Genomic DNA, 23,515 nt, shown 5'->3' with positions numbered 1-23,515 from the left:
CCATATTAGGACTTATGACGGCGTACATGGCGTTGCGCCATCGTAAGCCCTTTGAGAATCTGGGCCAATGTTCTATAGCAAGGAACGTACATTCCACGTGAATAATCAATCTACCAAAATTTGTGTGCACTGTAAATTGCCTACAGCATTGCTGCTGTTTCTTCTTGCTGGAGGCTGCCATATTGCTGAAGCTCAGAGCCCCTGAACAGCACTAAATCATAAAGTGAAACCAGTTACATTCCAAGAATGCTGGTATTGCTAACTGTCACATTTGCTTGTGTCCTCTGCCAAACATCAAATGGCTGATATCATAAATGATCACATGTGCTGCACAATGGCAGTTGCAAATCAAACAGCTTTCTTCACACAGAATTAGAATCCGTGGATCATTTTTTGACCAATCTGAATTGTAATCATTTTGAAAAGTTAGAATTCATTAGAAAACAAATAAACAAAACTAATTTTAACAGATTTCAACTAAATTTGTTACTATTTCATTCGGATATTCGGATACATCTGAATCCCGGAATAACCAAAAATGTGTCCAAATTTGTATATGGATCAAAACGAATTGCACATGTCAAGAGAGCAGAGACACGTGACTGTCATGGGAAAGGCAGAAGGCAGAGGTATCTCATATGTGCTGACTGTGATGACAACCTGAACTTACTGCACATTCTCTATGGTGTTCAAGCGGTAAGATTGATGTGCTCTTTGTGGAAATTAACTTGCTCCTGAGACAGACTGGAACATAGTTTTGTTCACTAATTATGCATCAGTGAGTTGTGTATAAGCTGACTTGTAAATTTGGCTGACGTTTCTATAAACATTGGCAAAGGAAAAGGATGCTTTAAAACTGAACTCCAGGCAAACAGCTAAATCCGCAGTTGAAATACATACAGTTGCAAGAAAAAGTATGTGAACCCTTTTGGAATGATATGATTTTTTGCACAAATTGGTCATAAAATGTGATCTGATCTTCATCCAAGTCACAACAATAGACAATCACAGTCTGCTTAAACTAATAACACACAAAGAATTAAATGTTACCATGTTTTTCTTGAACACCATATAACACAGTGCAGATGGAAAAAGTATGTAAATCCCTAGACCAGGGGTGTCAAACTCAATTTCATTGTGGGCCGCATCAGCATTATGATTGCCCTCAAAAGGGCCGCTTGTATCTGTAAGATTAGATGTCCAGCGCATCCCCTCCCCTTACATTAGATGTCAAGAGCCACCCCACCATCAAAAGTTGAGTCTCCCACTCTCCCTTACATCATAGTGCACCCCCTTTTCTTATGCAGCTGCTGGGAAGAAGCTGGATGCATTGCTTGAAAGCAGAAAGTAAGGGTCTGTAGTAGGCCCACAGGAGGGCTGGAGCTCTCCTGCAGCTGCAGGAGAGGTGCGAGGGCCGGATTCGGCCCGCGGGCCTTGTGTTTGCCACCTATGCCCTAGGCTAATGACATCTACAAGAGCTAATTGGAGTGAAGTTTCAGCCAATTGGAGTCCAATCAATGAGATGAGATTGGAGGTGTTGGTTACAGCTGCCCTGTCCTATAAAAAACACACACCAGTTCTGGGTTTGCTTTTCACAAGAAGCATTGCCTGATGTGAATGATGCCTCGCACAAAAGAGCTCTCAGAAGATCTACGATTAAGAATTGTTGACTTGCATAAAGCTGGAAAGGGTTATAAAAGTATCTCCAAAAGCCTTGCTGTTTATCAGTCCATGGTAAGACAAATTGTCTATAAACGGAGAAAGTTCAGCACTGCTGCTACTCTCCCTAGGAGTGGCCATCCTGTAAAGATGACTGCAAGAGCACAGCGCAGACTGCTCAATGAGGTGAAGAAGAATCCTAGAGTGTCCGCTAAAGACTTACAAAAGTCTCTGGCATATGCTAACGTCCCTGTTAGCGAATCTACGATACCTAAAATCACAGAGGAAGACACTGCTGAAGACACTGCTGTCCAAAAAAACTTTGCTGCACGTTTACAGTTTGCACAAGAGCACCTGGATGTTCCACAGCAGTACTGGCAAAATATTCTGTGGACAGATGAAACCAAAGTTGAGTTGTTTGGAAGAAACACACAACACTATGTGTGGAGAAAAAGAGGCACAGCACACCAACATCAAAACCTCATCCCGACTGTGAAGTATGGTGGTGGGGGCATCAGGGTTTGGGGTTGCTTCGCTGCATCAGGGCCTGGACGGATTGCTATCATCGAAGGAAAAATTGGTTCCCAAGTTTATCAAGACATTATGCAGGAGAACGTAAGGCCATCTGTCCACCAGCTGAAGCTCAACAGAAGATGGGTGTTGCAACAGGACCACGACCCAAAGCATAGAAGTAAATCAACAATAGAATGGCTTAAACAGAAGAAAATACACCTTCTGGAGTGGCCCAGTCAGAGTCCTGACCTCAACCCGATTGAGATGCTGTGGCATGACCTCAAGAAAGCGATTCACACCAGACATCCCAAGAATATTGCTGAACTGAAACAGTTCTGAAAAGAGGAATGGTCAAGAATTACTGCTGACCGCTGTGCACGTCTGATCTGCAACTACAGGAAACTTTTGGTTGAAGTTATTGCTACCAAAAGAGGTTCAACCAGTTATTAAACCCAAGGGTTCACAAACTTTTTACACATGCACTGTGATACATCACTATTATGTTAATGTAAATCTGGAAATCACATCTGATTGGCTAAAATACAAGAAGAGTACAAAAATTTATTGGTCATGCTTGGTTGTCCCTCTGATCTGTCTTCCGCATTTCTAAGGATGCCTTGGAGAAAGGTATCCGCCATTTCTGTCTTCTCCAGTCTTCTCGGTGGGAGGGGGCGTTATTAGAGGCTGATTTGAGTAAGGAAGGATTACAGCAGTGTTGTAAATAAAAAAAGCAATGTAGACTTTATAGTATAGTAAAGATGCATAGAGAATATACATTTTCTAATTTATCATTGTGCTCATTACATTCCTTCACAGTGTGTCTTGTAATGTTTGTTTTTTTAAGTGGATGTATACCCAAAAAAAATGTTTTTATTTTTTATGTCACAATGTAGAGAATAAGATTTCCTATCATCTGTGCCCAGTCTTGCCACACAGAGTTAATCCAGCTCTGAGCAATCCTCTTTTATTGTTCAGTGAAATACAACAGACTTCCAGATAAAAACCAAAGTCCTTGCTTCTGAAAAAAAGTGTACAATTCACATCCCCTCCCCTGTGTTTTGATTAAATGTTTTCAAAATATGGGGTGAGTCACAGTTCAGTGCCATGAGAAAATGCAACAGCCATCAAAATATACATAGAGCTGGAGGGAAGAGGGGAGGGGGATGTGAATTGAGCACTTTTTACAGAAGCTGTGTATGTCTGCAAGCAGTGCACGAGATATGCAAATAACCTGTCACTCAAGCAAGGACTTTGGTTTTTATCTGGAAGTCTGTTTTATTTCCCTGAACAATAAAAAGAGGATTGCTCAGAGCTGGATTAACTCTGGGCCATATTCTTAAACAAGTTACGTAGGCGTATCAACAGATATGCCTACGTAAGTCCGTTTCCTTTGTTTAAGTGTATTCTCAAACTGAGATACACTTAAACATGCCTAAGATATGACGGCTTGCGCCGTTGTATCTTAGGCTGCAATATTTACGCTGACCGCTAGGTGGCGGTCAGTGTAGAATATGCAAATGACTAGTCACGCCGATTCTCTAACGTACGCTTGCCCGCCGTAGTGTTTTAACGTCGTTTCCGTAAGCGATACACGGCGTAAAGATAAAGATGCCCCCTAGGTGGCGTTTTCAATGTTAAGTATGGCCGTTGATCCCGCGTCGAAATTTCAAAATTTAACGTTGTTTGCGTAAGTCGTCCGTGAATGGCGCTGGACGCCATTTACGTTACAGTCAAAACAAATGACGTCCGTGAGACGTCATTTAGCGCAATGCACGTCGGGTAATTTACCCGACGGAGCATGCGCATTACGATCGGCGCGGGAGCGCGCCTAATTTAAATGATCCACGCCCCCTGCCAGGATCATTTGAATTAGGATGGCTTACGCGGGTGGACTTTACGCGTCGCCGCCGCAAGTTTACAGGTAAGTGGTTTGGGAATCCGGCACTTGCCACTTAAACTTGCGGCGGCGTAACGTAAAGTACATACGTTCCGCCGCCTTATATGTATAAGAATATGGCCCTCTGTGTGGAAAGACTGGGCACAGATGATAGGAAATCTTATTCTCTACATTGTAACATCAAAAAAAAAAAAAAATGTTTTGGCATTACATCCACTTTAAGTAAAATCAATAAAAATAATTTAAAATAAATAAAATGGTCTAGCGGGGCCTAGCAGTAAAAGGGTTAACATGACAAACACAATAATTTAAAGGATGAATAAAACATTGTTAGTGTAGTATAATGTTTTTAGTAGTTATTTTAGTACTTTTTTTTAAATGTATGTACCATGCATTGTCTATACAGCAGACCAAAAAGAAGGCCAATACAGGATTGGTTTCAAAAGATGGACAGTCCCTCCACAATGAAGGAAAGTGGGGATCTATGATAAAAGCCCTCATATCACAGTTGGTTGAACTAGATGGGGTTTTTTCACCATGAATAACTAAGTAACAGTTGCTGCTGAACGAATTTTTCAGAAATGTTATATTTCCCGTGACCAAGTCTATACGAAGACGAAACGTTGGGAGGTTGGCGTGCTGACGTCATCGCGTACAGAGGACGTGCCTCATTTGTTTGTTTGCCGGCCGGCTACATTTTATCTCTGCTGCATTTAATCATTTTAACTGTAAGTGCTCTACTTTTTTTACTGATTAAACCTTGATGGTATTTCACTATGAGAGTTTGCATATTTTTCATGGTTCCTGGTTACCTGACCTCTGGATCAAAATGACCTGCCTGACAAGCGTCTTCCTGCTGTAGATCGTTACACACTGACATGCAAAACTGATCCTTTGAGGGTCGCTTATCTTTGGGCTGAGTCTACGGAAGTAGGAACCCCTGTACCGCTCCACATAGGATCTATTTGTGGCTACAGTATGGATGGCTCTTCTTGATCCTCTGGGATCTATACTTCTGGTAAGGGTCAAGCCTGAATTCTTTCACTTGGATATTGTCCCAACTTTAAACCACAGATTTGGATTCACTTCCTAGTGTTTTTGGACTTTTTTTGGGGACTTTTTTCAATTATATAATATATATTTTTTATTGATTTGTTTATGAACACACATTGAGACTTTATATTTTGGTTTTTGATTGAGCTGACTCTGGCTCAGCGCTCTTTTCATTTTTATTTGTATATGGTCACTCATTTATTACTTTTAGCGCAACTCCCACTTTTTAACATTTGACTTATATGCTGTATAACATTTTGAGTTTGCTGCTTTTTTAAGTTTCTTTTTGGTATGCGCATTTTTCACTTCTTATATTCACGTTCTTATACTAAAATATTGCAGCTACCACTGTGCTTTATCATCTAGCATTACCACGCTATCTTTAGATATGGATATTTTCGAATTTAGGGACCAGCGAGTGGTCAATTCAGAGGGTGTTTTTGAAATGTTCAGGGACGGTGAAGGTGACTTGGGCGGCCTCTTTATGAGGCTTAAAAATCTCACCATTGCGGAACTCCACACTCAATGGGACATAATCTTCTTGGATACTTACATCAAAAACCAGATGGTTCCCAGAAGCCTAAGGTGGGAGATTGCCCCCCAGAAAGGTGATACCGATCTGGAGGGTTGGTATAAACACTTCAATGAAGCAGGCCTAAGTCTCCTTAAATTTTTGGGGGATCGTAAGACCGCCAAACTTAAAAGGTTGGATGATGAGATAAAAAATATTAAAGATAAATTATCTCCTTTCATACCTAGTGTGGAATACACAGACAGGTCTACCCATCTCCTAAAGATTCTTGAAAAAGAAGAAAAGGAGCAAAAAATTAAAAAGAAAAAGAAATTCAACAGAGATTTTGGGGATTACCATGGAAATGTTGTTTTCGAATGGCAGAAAAAGATTCTTGCTGAGGCTGCTGCTGTTGCCACTCCTGCTATGGAGGCTATCTCAGCTAATGTGGGTGGTTATAACGTTGCCCCACTTAGCAACATTTTTGTTAAAGCTAACCAAAGTCGCACCCCTAAGGGACAACCTAAAGGGAAAAAATCTCTGACCTCCCAGTTCCATAACCAAGGGAGAGGGAGTGGTGGCCAGAGGGGACCCCCTGTCCCCCCCCCTGGCTACTATAACTCCACTTGGGGCCAGAATACTATAAATAGATCAAATAGTGCCCAACCACGGGGTTCATACCAAAATGATGGTCCTCCTCCTGGCTATCCGCCGCACTATAGAGTGGGACAATTGGGCATGCAAGGCCCCTCTCAGGGGGGTATGTACTCCCAAGACCCCCACCCGAATGTTACACATAGGTTAAGAAGTAATGATGTTACACATTACACGGGTAACTACGAACCTGATTATAACATTCTCACGCACAATAATTTCTTACCTTTGGGACAATTGGATAATCCTGGCGATGTTGACCACTATCCCTTGTCCTCTAATGGCCAGGTGGCTACATCAGGCCCTTACGAGTTTGGTTACCCTGTTGACCAGAGCCAAAACATTGGTCACCCTTACCCCAATTGGGGTTTTCCCAGGGTCACCCAGGGAACCAAAAGATTAGCAGAGGTAAAAGAGGGACAAGAGGGGGGAAATCCAGAAAGTCCAAAAAGACCAAAGACTTAGTAGGAACAGGGATTTTTAATTTAAGTTCACACACCCTTTCCGGTCCGGAGTTAGATGTTCTTGATAAGGGGCTGAAATATGCCCCCCCAAGAAATATTAACAAGTTCAGAACATACATGGACATCCATAAATTCGTACGTAAGATAAATATACAACGATATTTTTCCTCAAACCCCTATAATCCCTCTAGGACTTCAGCTCTGAACTATACACATTCAGGGTTGGCTAATGCCTCCACTTTCAATCCACCAGGACATTTACCGGCAGCCCTTAGGGTGTTCAGGGATCTGACACTTAGGGACCTAGATGAGCTGAATGTCAAAAAAGTAAGATCTAAGTTAGACATTGAGAAAGGCATCAAGTCACTTTGTGATAATAAAAATTTGGTCATCCGCCCCGCTGATAAAGGGGGCGGGATAGTGGTCCTTAATAAAGTTGACTACCTGGCTGAGATGCAACGCATCTTGAACGACAGCGACACCTATGTCCGCCTCCCCCTCAACCCCGGTGATAAGTACAAAAAGTCATTGGTCAAAATAGTTAATAAGGGCTCCCGTCTTGGCATTCTCAATGCCAAAGAGAAAGAGTTCCTGGTTCCTAAAGCTCCTAGGGTACCGGTAATGTATTATCTCCCTAAGGTGCACAAGGATCCCACTTGCCCCCCGGGTCGTCCGATCATCAGTGGGATCGACTCTGTTACGTCCCGGGTGGGCAAATATGTCGATTTTTTTCTCCAACCCTTGATGGCTAAAATGCCTTCCTTTCTAAAGGATACGAGGCAAGTTATCAATACCTTATCTAGCCTCAAACCATCTCCCGATATGTGGTTGGTCACCGCTGATGTTGTGTCACTCTACACGGTGATCCCACATAATCTGGGATTGGAGGCGGTTTCGTTTTTTCTTGAAAGAGATTCGGGCCTACCGCTGGCCCAGATCTCTTTCATTATGGAGTTGCTGCAATACGCAGCTACACATAACTTCTTCTGGCATAATGGCCAATATTATAGACAGGACCGCGGAGTTGCGATGGGGGCCAAATACGCCCCCAGTCTGGCCAATTTGTTTATGGCCAAATGGGAGGAGGACGTCGTCAATGTGTCTTCTAGGCCCCAGATAATGCTGTGGGCCAGATATATTGATGACGTCCTCCTCCTATGGAAAGGGTCTGAGGCTGAGCTGTCTTGCTTCATGTCTTTTTTGAATAGGAATAACAGAGGCATAGTGCTCAAACATGAAGCTAGTCAGTCAACTATTAATTTTTTAGATCTGACTATCTCAATGGATACTGACCAATTTGTCACCTCGACCTACTTCAAAAGTTCAGATCGAAATTCATTCATTCCGAATGACAGCTGTCATCATAAAACTTGGCTAGGTGCAGTACCTAAGGGGCAGTTCCTTAGGCTGAAGCGTAACTGCACCAATCATGACACTTTTCGAGAACAAGCTGAAGTTTTAACTCAACGCTTTATAGAAAAGGGCTATTCCGCAGAATCTCTTCATGAAACTCTGGAAACGGTCATCAACACCGACCGAGAGGAATTACTTAGGGTAAAACCCAAAAAGGACACATCGGCAGATTTTAAGACCCCCTTTGTGACTGACTACTCCTGCCAGCATGCTAGCGTGAAAAAGATAGTAGCTAAACACTGGCATATCTTGAAAAGCGATAAAACTTTGAGTAAAATTCTACCAGACAAACCACAGGTGGTCTTTCGGGGGATACAACCCCTTAGAAACAAATTGGCACCTAATGTCCTCGACCCACCAGAAATTCAATCTATGTTTTTATCTGGGCTTGTGGGCTTCTTCAAATGTGGCCGCTGTAACACTTGTGCAGTAAATACAGATATTCCTAAGAGGACCACAAATTTCTGCTCCAGTCGTACGTCCATCAGTTACCCCATTGATACGTTCATCACATGCTCAACGATGGGGGTTATATACCTTCTCCAATGCCCTTGTGGGCTTCAGTATGTGGGGAGGACTAAGCGGGCCCTACACATACGTCTTAATGAGCATGTGACAAACATTTTGAGCGGTTTTCCAAATCACTCGGTTTCGAAACATTACCTGGTGACACATAATAAAAATCCCGCAGGTACAACATTTATAGGGATTGATAAGTTTCGGGCTCACTGGAGAGGAAATGACTTAGTCAGGAGCATTTCAAAATCTGAAATGATGTGGATTCATACGCTGAGAAGTTTTGAACCCCATGGACTCAACATTGAAGTTGATGTCAACTGTTTTATAGAAAATTCTTGAAATCAGCTTTTTCCTCCATACCCTTCGTTTATAATTTACACTTGTTCAATATTGTTATTATTATTACGGTTGCACTTTGATAGTGGACACTCAATGTTTTTTATATTAAGAACTTGTCACTGAGTTCGTGTATATAAGGAATTTTTTTGAGGGCACTGAGGTTGTTGTTATAAATATTAGACTACACTATGAATCTCCATTGAGAACAGTGTCACCTTATTTAAAAGTAACTTATTGCACTATTTTTATATCATACTATATTTACTTTTCTATTTATCTTATTTTTATTTCATTTTTTATTATATATTTTAAAAAAAAATTTATATATATTTTTTACATCTGCACAATGGGCTATTCTTCAGAATATGTTTTATGTCCCAGTTTGATATATGTTAATTTTGCACATATGTAGGGTCATTTTGTTTTTTTGCTGTTAGATTGATTTATGACAGCCTGATCACATAAATTTTCTAATGTGTTTTAATCACTGCTACGTTGATTTTTAACATGACCGTTCATATATATATTATGTCTGTTACAGTATGTGTAATATATTATCTACACTGCCTGGTTATTCATCATAATTCAGTATAGTGATGATGTTGTGACTTGATGTCTGCAAGCCTGCTGCTGTAGATTTCTGTCCTCCCTATTGGGATTGATAAACCCGCTGTAAGGAAGCACGGATGATGTTCTTGTATTAGTTTACACCTGTACCGTTTGTCCAATCATCTTGGACCAGGTCTTGTAACACCCCTTCCTCCTTTTTTCTGTTAATTTAACAACTTCACAAAAAATTTTTAATTTCTGTAATGTCCGCGCGTATAGCGCGTTCAACATTTGTTTGTGTCCCGGGGCAACATCCGCCTTACCATTGGAGTTTTGGCTCTGCCCAGTTGGGTTCCCTCACTCAAGATGGCGGGCTTGCACTCGTTAAAGGGGTGGTTCACCCTAAAAACTACTTTTTTTTTATTACACTGCCCCCCCACATTACAATACGATTAAGGCTATTAATTTTTTTTTTATGCTGTACATACCTTTGTACAGCTTATTCACCCGTGGCATCCGGCTTGCGAGTCCCGCGGGAGTGGGCGTTCCTAACATGTCTGTGATTGACGTTTGACCAAAAACGAGCTCCCCCCGTCGCGTAAGCCACGTCACGATTAGCGAAAGGAGCCGAACGGCGATGCGCATGCGCAGTATAGCGCCGACTCGCCGTTCGGCTCCTTTCGCCAACCGTGACGCGGCTTAAGCGACGGGGGGGAGCTCGTTTTTGGTCAAACGTCAATCACAGACATGTTAGGAACGCCCACTCCCGCGGGACTCGCAAGCCAGATGCCACGGGTGAATATGCTGTACAAAGGTATGTACAGCATAAAAAAAAAATTAATAGCCTTAATCGTATTGTAATGTGGGGGGGGCAGTGTAATAAAAAAAAGTCGTTTTTAGGGTGAACCACCCCTTTAAAGATCAAGTATCTGACACGCCCCATGAAATGCACGTATTTAACGCGGTGACGCGGCACGCATCCTCATTCCCGTGACCAAGTCTATACGAAGACGAAACGTTGGGAGGTTGGCGTGCTGACGTCATCGCGTACAGAGGACGTGCCTCGTTTGTTTGTTTGCCGGCCGGCTACATTTTATCTCTGCTGCATTTAATCATTTTAACTGTAAGTGCTCTACTTTTTTTACTGATTAAACCTTGATGGTATTTCACTATGAGAGTTTGCATATTTTTCATGGTTCCTGGTTACCTGACCTCTGGATCAAAATGACCTGCCTGACAAGCGTCTTCCTGCTGTAGATCGTTACACACTGACATGCAAAACTGATCCTTTGAGGGTCGCTTATCTTTGGGCTGAGTCTACGGAAGTAGGAACCCCTGTACCGCTCCACATAGGATCTATTTGTGGCTACAGTATGGATGGCTCTTCTTGATCCTCTGGGATCTATACTTCTGGTAAGGGTCAAGCCTGAATTCTTTCACTTGGATATTGTCCCAACTTTAAACCACAGATTTGGATTCACTTCCTAGTGTTTTTGGACTTTTTTTGGGGACTTTTTTCAATTATATAATATATATTTTTTATTGATTTGTTTATGAACACACATTGAGACTTTATATTTTGGTTTTTGATTGAGCTGACTCTGGCTCAGCGCTCTTTTCATTTTTATTTGTATATGGTCACTCATTTATTACTTTTAGCGCAACTCCCACTTTTTAACATTTGACTTATATGCTGTATAACATTTTGAGTTTGCTGCTTTTTTAAGTTTCTTTTTGGTATGCGCATTTTTCACTTCTTATATAGAAATGTTATATTGTCAGCCAAAATAAAGATCTAATTCAATTTATAAACAGTATTCCAAAATTGTAATTTTTTTATTATTATTATTCTTGTATGGAACCTTGAAGTATCTGCAGTATGCATTAACAATTCCAATGTTCATAAAATATTATAAAAATAAATGCAACCCAAACTCTAATATTTGCTTTATTCTCACCAGGCTGAACAAAGCAATACATCACGTGTCAGCTCCTTTCATGTTATGGAACAAAACAGAGATTTATTCATTAATAATTCCATCCTGCATTCACAATCACTTTTTGAGTGGCAATACCCAGTCATTTATAGAAGTGGCTCTATAGCTGCATCTATGAGCTTTATTGAAGTAAATGTGAGCAGATGTAAATTTAATTCCGGGCCATCATTACCTTGGTTTTGGATTTTGTAGCAATTTAGGCAGGCAAAATGAGAACTTAATGGGCAACCACACAGAAACAATGTAGAATATGTACTCTATGTTGTGAGGAATCATTGCTTAGACATAATTGGATTGTGCCGCATCCATTGGGTAGTCGTTGTATAAGGCATGCATTTTGTGCCGTTATTATCAGCATGGAGGACAAGAAAACACATATTTTCCATTATAACTACACAAAGCGGATAGTGTAAAATTAATGACTTTTACATTTTCTTTGGGTGCTCAGGGGGTCTTGGTTCCAAAGCCAAATTCCACAGTGAATGCCACTGGCTTGTCTTGTTTAGTAAATGCTACTTATCTAGGTAGGCTTCAGTCTAGATGATTAAGGTCGAATTCCAGCCTGGAAAAAACAATCTCCTGTAAACCAACAGTACATAACAGTCGCACCTGGATTAAAGTGTTTCTCTTGAAATAGAGGTCCATGTTGGTTTTGGATAGAGTAAATAAGGGGAATCTTCCTATGTGGACACCTATTAGCTGAAAGTTGCCCACAAGGGGATTTTCCCCTCACTTTGGAAAGATTTCCATTTACTTTGTGGAATAGAAAAAACTTGATTGATTGAGATGCTTACCCTTTAGTACTAAACGTTTCAGATAGAGAAATACTTTAAAGTGTTTGTCAACCTAAAATAAATACATAGATTTCCTGGTCCCTTAACCTCCCTGGCAGTATGATTCTGTCTGGAATTACGTACCAAAAGCGGTACAATTATTTTGCAAGGAAATTTGGCATTTTATACTGTAGGTCTGTAATTTTTAGGAATAACTCACTTAAATCTGACCAAACAAGAGTCTTGTAGGCATCCCGGGTATGATTTTTTTTTTAAAACAAAATTATAAATTATAATATAATAAATAATTATAAATAATTATAACAAATAATAATATAATTATAATAAAAATTATTCAATAATGTAATCAACTCAAAATCACTGAAATTTGCTCAGTTGCAGAATTGTCGCTGTCATTATTATTTTTTTTTTATGACGAATTTCCCCACAAATCGCTATCGCACATTTCTGCAAGTGATTATAATTTATTATCGCTGTTTTCTAGCTGATCTAAAACCATTTTTGACATAAAGGGACACTTTTGGACAATCTACAATTTGCAGGCAGAAAGAACAGACTGTGAATCGAGCGAGGAGGACCCGCTCGCTCACACAGCGGGGTGGCATCGCTGGATCCAGGGACAAGGTAAGTAACTTGCCTGTGGATCCAGGTAAGCCGCGCCGCTGCACACTCTGCACATCCACATCGAGCGTGACTCGGGGATACCGATCCTAACATGGAAAACCCACCCCGAGTCACGCTCGGGTTTACCGCCAAGGGGGTTAAAGCAGATTAAACAGCACAGTGCTTGTGCCGTGGAATCTGCCCCCCTCTAAAATAAAATTAAAAACCTCCCTGAACCCTCCACTTCCTGTGTCCCCCTCTCTAAACTGACCATGAAAATCATGGCTGCTGAGCCATGATCACTGTGGTCAAAGTGCGTCCCTCTGTGATACGTTGCCCTGCTCTCTGCTCTCCTCTCTTTCCCTCCCCCCTCCTTCCTGCCTGTCAGCTCGTGTTTGTGTGTCTCCGTTTCTGCCTCCCTGCCGCTAATAGAAAAATGAAAAATTTGTAACTGCTCACTGCCATACGCTTTATTATATCCTGGCATAGCACACTGCATTCATTTTTCATAAAAAACTAGTGTTGCAAATAACGATTCAGCGTCCTCAGGCCGGTCACGTGACTCTCCACTGGTTTCCAGGGCTACTGCAGGAGGGGCTGAGCCGCCATGTGATCTCCCCGACTGACATCAGAGGAAGATCATGGCCCCTCCTGCAGTATCTATCCATCTGAGCTGTACAGCAGTCACGAGTCATGTGACCGGCCTGAAGACAGCTCAAAATAGGTATTTCCAAAGTTTTTTAAAGTTACTAGGTATAAAATAAACGAATAATATCCACAAATATCTAATATTGTGGTGATAAGTGATTGACACTAGGGGCACATATAAACATGGGTGACCAATGGAAATTATAGTGACATAGTGCAAAAAGTCTTTAGTGCAATCTTGAGTGCTACGTGCCTCATTCCCAGGGTTTCCCATGTGTGTTTCACCGCGTGTAGTAAGGTATTCCCTCCACACTCACCAGATGTCGGTGACTTCCTTGCCTTATAGCAAGGAAAGTTGGCTAAGCTTGTAGATCTTTTGGGGGGACCTGTCCCACAATCCCCGGTGTCTTGCTGTCAGGAATCCAAGGCTCCTACCTGTTGCGATCCAAGGAGTTCTCCCACACAATTATTGGGCAGGTGATAAATAAATATAGAGACATCCTTTCATTGTATAAAATTATTTTGAGGCTTATGCATTTAAAAAATTGTAGTAAAAAAAATGCCACTATGTACCGTATATACTTGAGTATAAGCCAACCCGAATATAAGCCGAGGCACCTAATTTTACCACAAGAAACTGGGAAAACGTATTGACTTTGAGTATAAGCCTAGGGTGACAAATGCAGCCTCACCAACACCCATAAACGCAGCCTCACCAGCGCCCATCAAATGAAACTTCACCAGTGCCCATAAATGCAGCCTCACCAGCACCCATAAACGCAGACTCACCAGCATCCATAAACGCAGACTCACCAGGGAGGGGGGGGGACCCCTTGGTACACACATACACATCATTGTGATTGACAGATCAGTCTTAATACACACACTATATCTATATATAATGCAATCTCAGTGACAGTTTCGTTTTACTCACCAGGTGATGGTCTGGGGCTCTGCAGACTGCTCTGTGAGGAACGAACAATTTTCAAATTCTGCCTGCCTCGATGCCTCCTCCAGGCAGACTCGATCTGTAACCAAGCCCCGAGCGCAGCCAGTCCCGCCGGCAGGCGCTATAGCACTGACTGAAGCTGCCATTCTTCAGGACAGGCCAGAGGAAGAACGGCCTCCACGACAAAGGGGGGCAGGATTAGGAATCACGTGGGCCCAGGGTACAGGCACTGGGCAGAGAGGCAGAGGTGCTGGCTGGCTGTAGGATGGTCACCATAAAGAGACAGAAATTTCCGCTCCAGGCAGGTCTTGTTGGGTGCAAATCTTCTTCTCAGGAACTTAGGGTGCTAGCAATGCACATGGCAAATAAGAACAAAAGATGATCAGGACAGCCACACTCCAATCCAACGTAACTTTAATGTAAAAAAATGAAAACAGGCACTACAAATCACATTTGATTTTAAAATCAGCTATGAGTAAACACTGAAGTTAGTGTGAAACGCGTTAGTTGTCCTAGGTTCCGTTGCTGTGATTTGTAGTGCCTGTTTCCAGTTTTTTACATTAAAGTTACGTTGGATTGGAGTGCGGCTGTCCTGATCATCTTTTGTTCTTAGGTGACGTGACCATGTGATGAGATAGACAGGTCACTGATTCACTGATGATCAGTGGCGTGCAGCGGCAAGGGATGTAATCTTTCCTCCATTCATCGGCAGTCGGACACAGACACAGTCCGCCACCGCTGCGCCTCTCCTCTGACACTATGTACTGCCCTGACTCGAGTATAAGCCGAGGGGGGCATTTTCAGCACAAAAAAATGTGCTGAAAAACTTGGCTTTTACTCAAGTATATACGGTAAATACAAAACGGCCCTGTGGATATACAGAGTAATGGACGCTGCCTATGGCCTGGCATGCGTTCCACTCGCTGGACTGCAAGTGACGCATGGGAACATTAGCTTGATGCGTTTTTTCATCAATGGGTGACGTTATCTAAAGCATATGGATATTATTCATTTATGTTATAGAAAGCGCTGCCTAAAATGTATTTATTATTGGTTAACTCTTTTGGACATAATATAGTATAAACCCTTTTCTAGCATTAGTTTACCTAGACGCTGTTTTTTTTTTATTTCAAATCTTTTATTTAGTCAAAGGACATGGTCCAGGGGCACATAACATTGTATAACCATATTGACATAGAGTACAGCACAACACATTGTTATTGCAAAAACTTGAATTCTGAAAAACAAGAGAAGACATTGGGCCAAATCCACAGACATGCAGCCTAACTTAACTTTTCAAAGTTAAGTTACACTGCCGCAATTTTCCGAAGTTAAGTACCGATCCTCAAAGCACTTACCCGGAAAATTGCGGCATCGCAAATTAACTCCGTCCATCGTAAGGCGTTCCTAGTTTAAATGGGCGATTCCCATTTAAATTAGGCGCGCTCCCGCACCGGACGTACTGCGCATGCGTGTGATGTCATTTTTCCCGACGTGCAGCGCGCGAATGTAATTTACGCCGGGCTTTGTGGATTGCGACGGGACAATAAAGTTGCGACGGGTGAAAAAAAATTTACGCGCCGGGAAAAAAAATTCAAATTTAAAAAAAAATCGCGGCGATCGAAAAAAAGGTCTGGTTTTACATGGTGTACTAACTTTACACATTGTAAGACCAGCCCTAATTTTACGCGTGCAAATCGTAACTTACGCAGAAAACACAAAGCTTAAAAGCTTTGTGGATCTGCTTAAGTACTCATTTGCATACGCTAGGTGGCATTTCGACTCGAAATGCCCCCAGCGGCGGATGCGGTACTGCATCTTAAGATCTGACCGTGTAAGTGTCTTTCAGATGTCAGATCTTCTGCCTAACTTTGGAAAAATCCTTTTGAGGATCGTTTCCAAAGTTAGGCACAGAGATACGCAGGCTGAACAGCAGTTCCGCCTGCGTATCTCTTTTGTGGATTTGGCCCATTATGCCTACCAGATGTCCAAGGCGTCATTTACATTCCTACCAAGGCATAGGGAGGCATACCCATGAAACCGGCGCAGGTGTTTTTTATTTTTAATATATAAAGTTACTAGGGCCTGACTTCAGGACTAATCCTGCCAACTGCTATTTCCCTATCCAGTGAGTGCATCTGAAACCAGTAAGGATGCTCTCTGAATGGCTTTGTATATTTCTATTATTTTGAATCTATTTCTCTGGGCAAACGGAAGCCAGTGTAGGGATTGGCAGAGAGGGGTGGCAGACATTAAACAATTGGTAATGTAGAGGAGTCTTGCAGCAGCATTCATGATAGACCTAAGAAGCGATAGCCTTTGGAGAGGTAGGCCTAAGAGAAGGAAGTTGCAATAGTCAAGGCGAGAGATAACAAGGGAGTGAATGAGTAGCTTAAAAGTGGGGTAAACTAAAGCGCTAGCCAACAGTGAAAAATAACTGGTGTACAAACAAAATGTTGCTCAAATCTAATATGTGCTAACAACAAAACAAGGGTATAAAAATTGGGTGATGAGCGCAAACTGAAATAGTGAAAGAAAACAATGTACCATTATTACAGTGATCACCATCTATAATAAGAGGTCATATATGTGATAAATATCACAAATAACCATAAGAAACAAACAGTGAAAATAGTCCTTTCAATAAAAAAAAACAAAAATTAAGGAAAAAGTCCAAAATTGGGTGCACAAATTAGTATAACAACTGATTCAGAAACTTCTGCCAATAGATGATACTGCAACAATCTGGGAAGGTCTTCACAGGTATTGAGCTCACAGAGTGCTTACCTCCAAACAGTAGAAAATGCGCCTCAACAAATTCCTTGGGCCACTGGAATGGGATTTGGAGCGTCCTCTGTAAATGAAAGCAGTCCCGGTCCCAAAAACGATAAGGTCAGCTCACCACGACAACCATGAGTGAATCATAGATGGAGTGAAGAAATACAAACTCTCATCGTGAAACATGTAAAGCTCAAAATGGTTTAATGAAGCTAAAAACTTGCTTACATGAAAAACGGTTTAAAAAACGCCAAACATAGGCACTTCCGGTGGGACAGTCGGGGTAACACGTCACTTCCGGCCACGTCTAAAACCTTACGCGTTGCGTCACGTCACGTGACTTCATCAGAGGTTGAACCTCTGATGAAGTCACGTGACGTGATGCAACGCGTAAGGTTTTAGTTGTTATACTAATTTGTGCACTCACCCAATTTTGGACTTTTTTCCTTAATTTTTGTTTTTTTATTGAAAGGACTATTTTCACCGTTTGTTTCTTATGGTTATTTGTGATATTTATCACATATATGACCTCTTATTATAGATTGTGATCACTGTAATATTGCTACATTGTTTTCTTTCACTATTTCAGTTTGCGCTCAATGAGTAGCTTAGCTGTTTAATTCGTTGAAAAGGGGCAAAGGTGAAGTCTACAAGTTATTGACAGTTATTGGATTTAGAATTAAAAGGACAGGTCAGAGTCTAGGACTACACCTAGTACCCTGGTGTGTGGGATGGGACTTACAGTTGTATTATTGAAGTTCATGAAAATGTCAGGGAGTGGTTGCCTAACGCTGTATTGTGTATTCCTTGTACCTTTTGTATTCTCTGTACCATTTTGTAGGGAGGGCACAGATGGGGGGCTATTAAATGCTCAGTTTTAGAAAGATTTAATTTGAGGAAGTGGCATGACATCCATGTTAATAGGTCAGTTAGTAAGTTAGTAATGGGAAAGGAGACTGAAGGAGTGAGGTGAGGAGTAGAGAGATAGATTTGAGTGTTATCGGCGTAGAGATTTTTATTGGAAGTTGTGGGATGTTCATACATGTTTAAAATATTACTGGCCATATACATTCCAAGTATCAATACATAATTAAATTTGAAAATGCATCCTATTAATAAAAAGAAAAAAAAAGAAAATGTATCCTAAAACTGAACGAGTTTTGTGAATCTCTGTTTGCTGCCCCAAGGGTAGATGATACATGTATCGATAGCTGTAAAGTAGAACATCAATGTAAAGAATAAAGCATGATTGAAAAAGAGTAATATTATTCAAACCCCAAGAGCCTCCAAAGGGACCCAATACTTATGAATCAGCTAAAATTAAATAAACATGGCAAGAGAGCTATGAACAAAAATAAAGTGAGACAATGGCTTCAATATAATGGCAGACAGAAAAAAAATGATTATAATCTATACTGCTGAAAGCTGTATCTAGGTACATAAAGTAAAGGAGAAGAATACCCAAGTCACAAGATACAATCCAAAGAGAAAGAAAAAATATATAGATATACATTGTAGATCCACCAAAAAGAGAGAAACAAACCACCAAGTCTTCAGAGCAGTCGGAATGCCAACTTAACAAACAAGTACAGAAGGTGATCACAGACCTGTACTCTCACCTACAGAGACAAAATCTCCTCCTGGACCTTAACCACTTCAGCCCTGGACCATTTGGCTGCCAAAGGACCGGGCCACTTTTTGCGTTTCGGCACTGCGTCGCTTTAACAGACAATTTCGCGGTCGTGGCTCCAAAACAAAATTGACGTCCTTTTTTTCCCACAAATATAGCTTTCTTTTGGTGGTATTTGATGACCTCTGCAGGTTTTTTTTTGCGCTATAAACAAAAATAGAGCGACAATTTTGAAAAAAAGCAATATTTTTTACTTTTTGCTATAATAAATATCCCCCAAAAATATATATATAAATATCCCCCAAAAATATATATATAACTTTTTTTTCCCCTCAGTTTAGGCCGAAAAAGTGAAATTTCTGCTGCCATCGGTACAGACTTGCCCTGATTCCGCTTGTAAACTGAAGCTTGGCTGTGTTTCAAATTACACATATAATAGTCACTTGTGAGAGCCTCGTCTTCCATCTACTTTTTTCTTCTTTTATATCTAATCCCTTCACCAGCAGAAAATGAGAGCAATTTCCTTTCCTGCTGCTTCCTTTGGCTTGGTTCAGGATTTACATTCTGCACAATCTGACAGCCTAGCAAGTGATTTGAAGCACATGTCCAGCTGATTTGTCAGGCTGCTTGCTTAGCTCCACTAAAGGCTTGTCTCCAGCAATTCCTTTGATACCTCGTTCTACAGTATGTTTATATACAGCCTAAACTTTACTTACAGGGTTGCTTCATGTCCAGATCTCCCTGTTGAGATGTCCAGATCTCCCAATGTTTTATGTGCCGTATTTATCGGGGTATTGCGCGCTCCAGCGTATAGCGTGCGTATACAGTAGGTGCACGCGACATTGTGTCAATCTCGCTCCCTTTCTCGGCGAGATTGACCACCTACGAGCCCCATCGCGGGAGCCAGCGCCGAGCTGGCTTGCCGCGATGGAGACAGAGCCGTCATAGAAGCGACGGGAGATCCGACTTGGATTCCCGCCAATTCTACACGTGTGCAGCGTTTGTTATGAATCCTGAGGGGGAAATCCCCGCCGGATTTTAAATAAAAATCCGGCATGGGTTCCCCCCTCAGGAGCATACCGGGCCCTTAGGTCTGTTATGGGTTGTAAGGAGAGCCCCCCGACGCCGAAAAAAACGGCGTAGGAGGTCCCCCTACAATCCATACCAGACCCGTATCCAAAGCACGCTACCCGGCCGGCCAGGAAGGGAGTGGGGACGAGCGAGCGCCCCCCCCCCTCCTGAGCCGTACCAGGCTGCATGCCCTCTACATGGGGGGGTTGGGTGCTCTGGGGCAGGGGGGCGCACTGCGGCCCCCCCACCTCAGAGCACCCTGTCCCCATGTTGATGAGGACAGGGCCCCTTCCCGACAACCCTGGCCGTTGGTTGTCGGGGTATGCGGGCGGAAGGCTTATCGGAATCTGGGAGCCCCCTTTAATAAGGGGGCCCCCAGATACCGGCCCCCCACCCTAAGTGAATGGATATGGGGTACATCGTACCCCTAACCATTCACCTGTAGGAAAAATGTCAAAGTTAATAAACACACCACACAAGGGTTTTTAAAATAATTTATTTTTCTGCTCCGGAGGCTCCCCTGTCTTCTTTATTAGCTCTTTTACCAGGGGGAGCTTCTTCTTTGACGTCTTCGGGTGGGTGGGGGCCGCCGTCTGGTTCTCTTCCACTGCCGGGGGGGTCGCTTCTTCTTCAGCTATCCCGACGGGTTTTCTCCGCTATCCGGGGGTCTCCTTCTATGTTCGCCGCTCTCCGCTGTTGACTCGGCACACCCCGGTTCTTCCTCTCGCTGTCCGGTGCCTTCTTCTTCCGTGCTGTACGTCTTCTTCTCCTTCTGTGCTGTGAGTTCTTCTTCCGTGCTGTGACGTCATGTTCTTCACTTCTCTTCTTCTCCCGATGTTGACACGTCGCCTTTCCTTGCTGCAATGACGGGTGCGCGGCTTGCATCGGATTTATATAGACCTCACAATCCCATCATGCTCTGGTACCTACCCATGTGATACCTACCCACGTGGGTAGGTATCACATGGTTTGAACGCGCCGAGTTTGAACACTGCGCTGGCATATACTGAGCGCAGTACACTCGTGTATAGTCGGGCAGGCTCGGCTACTCTCGCGCTCACGTCCTGTACGTCCAGCGGGTATCGGCGTATATCGCGCACCCACTATTTTGCCCTGATTTTCAGGGCAAAAAAGTGCGTGGTATACGCCGATAAATACGGTAATTTTGCAAAAGTTAAATGGGAGATTGCAGCTAACCCTTCTCCATTCCTTATGGTTTGTTGCTCGAATGTATAGTCAGTAATGGCTGATTTATTAAGAACTCTTTCACACTGGTGCAGTGTGGCAATAAATAAAACCACACAACATAGTAAAGCACAATGATGCAGTGCATAGACATTCTGTAAAAAAAAAATCTCTCACTTCTTGTTGTGCGTTTAAAGTGTTACTAAACCAACACCAGTAAAATCAGTCTGTATATGCAGTAAAGCATGCTTGTTATACTCACTCTGGAACCTAAGAGGTTAACCCTCTGCATTGTGTAAAAAGGCTGTTTGATCCTGTGTTCTCTGATCCTCTTCTTTCACAGTCCCCAAATCATCTCCTGATAGTACAGAGCCTTGGAGGCATTCTGCACATGCTCAGTTTGGTGTGTATTGCTATTTTTTTTTTTGGGGGGGGGTGCATGTGATCAGCACAGGGCCAATCAGCACTGTCCAGACAGAAAGTCAGAGGTCATGCAGCCTCATAGGACAGCCAGTAGAATGAAAATTCCTCCTACAAGCTTTAACCAGACACTGATAGAAGTAAAAGGACGGCGATATACTGCTGATGAGAAAAGATATTTGGTAGTTTATATGTACTAAAATATTTGCATTCCAATGTTCCAAGTTAATGTTGATTGAGAGCGTTTAATTCCTGGAAATCTTGTATATTTTTTTACATTAATGTATGACCTTTTCCCCATACAGTGGAACCTTGGATTAGGGCTCCGATCGGCTACGATCGGCTCTGGCGCCCCCGCACCTCTGGCCAAATGCGGTACTGCACACCACCGTGGCTTGAATCCTGTCCGTTTTGTAAGACAACACTCGCAAATCGAATCAGGATTTAAAAAAAAAAATAATTGCTCGTATTGTGAAATGCTCGTTAACCGCGTTACTTGCAATTCGAGGTTCCACTGTATATATATTTTTTCAGAAAGCAGTAAATTAATCAATGCATTGTTTTCGGAAAGTATGCTGGCCTTTTTAAATAGCAAAGTTCAATCCCTCCTCTGAGTCTTAAGTATCGAAGGAGACAATTTCCCCATAAGTCTCCAAGAAAAATGGAATTGGTACTCTGAGCAAATTACCGTATTTTTCACATCATAAGATGCACTCCCCCCCCCCCCCCAAAATGGAGGAAAATTCCCCTGCGTCTTATGGAGATACTACTGACCAGGCACCGCCCCCCCAGTTACCACCGCCGTGTCAGAATATCAGCGCTCAGCTTCTCTGTGGAGGAGAGAGGACCGGATGTGAGGCTGATCCTTGCTGGGGCATACCAAGGGGGAGCGGGGGAGGCGGGCTGCCCCAGGTGCCAAAACATGGCGGTGTCAGTGGCGTTGCTATGGGGGTGCGCTCTGCACCAAGGTCAGTTGACACCCGCCAGATGTGACACCATCCTGATAGCGGCAAGAGCTCTGGCTGTTTTTTTCCTAGCTGGAACACCCCTGGCGCCGTGGTCTGGTTGAGTCTCACTTCCTGCTCCTTCCACCGGCAGCTGCTGCTGCAAACTATGTCCCTTGTCCTCCTTCCTAGCTGCTGCCCCGGTTCTGAGCCTAAAAGCCAGCAGGCAAGCCAGCCAGCCAGCCTGCCGGTGGTGGTTAAGCATTGCGATGGCAGTGTCCTCCGCTGCCTGAGGTGAGCTGGTGATAAGGGGGTGGGAGGTGTGGGCTGGCATGGTATCCATTGCCCAGTCACCTGAGCTGTTGTGATAGAAGAGGCTGAAGGGGTGTTTGTGTCTGTTCTGCCACCCCAAGCTTATCTGGGAAAGGGGGGGGGGGTTTCTGCGTGCGCCACCACCACCCAGGTATAGTGTAGCTATGCTGATTTGATAGGGGGGTGGTATTGCTGTGTGTCTACCACCCACCTATAGTAGTAGTATAATATTAAATATTTTAGTACACCATTTGGTTCTGAACGTTTTTTTTCTTGTTTTCCTCCTCTAAAACCTAGGTGCGTCTTATGGTCAGGTGCGTCTTATTGAGCGAAAAATACAGTACACATAGAATGAAATCATATTTTTTATTAATACAAAAAACATATATAATAACAAGGTATCCAAATAGAGGTTGAAACATTGGTTTCAGATACAAAGTGATAAAATATGTCTATACACATGTTACACTGATACTTGGTATACTTCAAGATTGAATATATAGGAGATATATTGGGTTCTCGGTGAACAGAAATCCCCTACCTGTTTCGCGGAAATCTACCACTTCTTCCAGAGACACAAGACTAAATACAGTCTGAAATAAAGATAACAAGG

The 23,515-nt window shown here is 42.6% G+C and overlaps 1 protein-coding gene across 2 annotated transcripts in view; it reads left to right on the top strand.

Moving 5' to 3' along the window:
* Positions 1–23,515, top strand: part of STK32B (serine/threonine kinase 32B) — a 363,206-nt gene that overhangs the window by 38,097 nt on the left and 301,594 nt on the right. The gene's annotated exons all lie outside the window — the stretch shown is intronic.

This window comes from Rana temporaria, chromosome 1 (genome assembly GCF_905171775.1).
Source record: "Rana temporaria chromosome 1, aRanTem1.1, whole genome shotgun sequence".
Taxonomy (NCBI): domain Eukaryota; kingdom Metazoa; phylum Chordata; class Amphibia; order Anura; family Ranidae; genus Rana; species Rana temporaria.
Note: the sequence above shows the minus strand (reverse complement) of the source record. Positions and strands in the feature narration are given on the sequence as shown.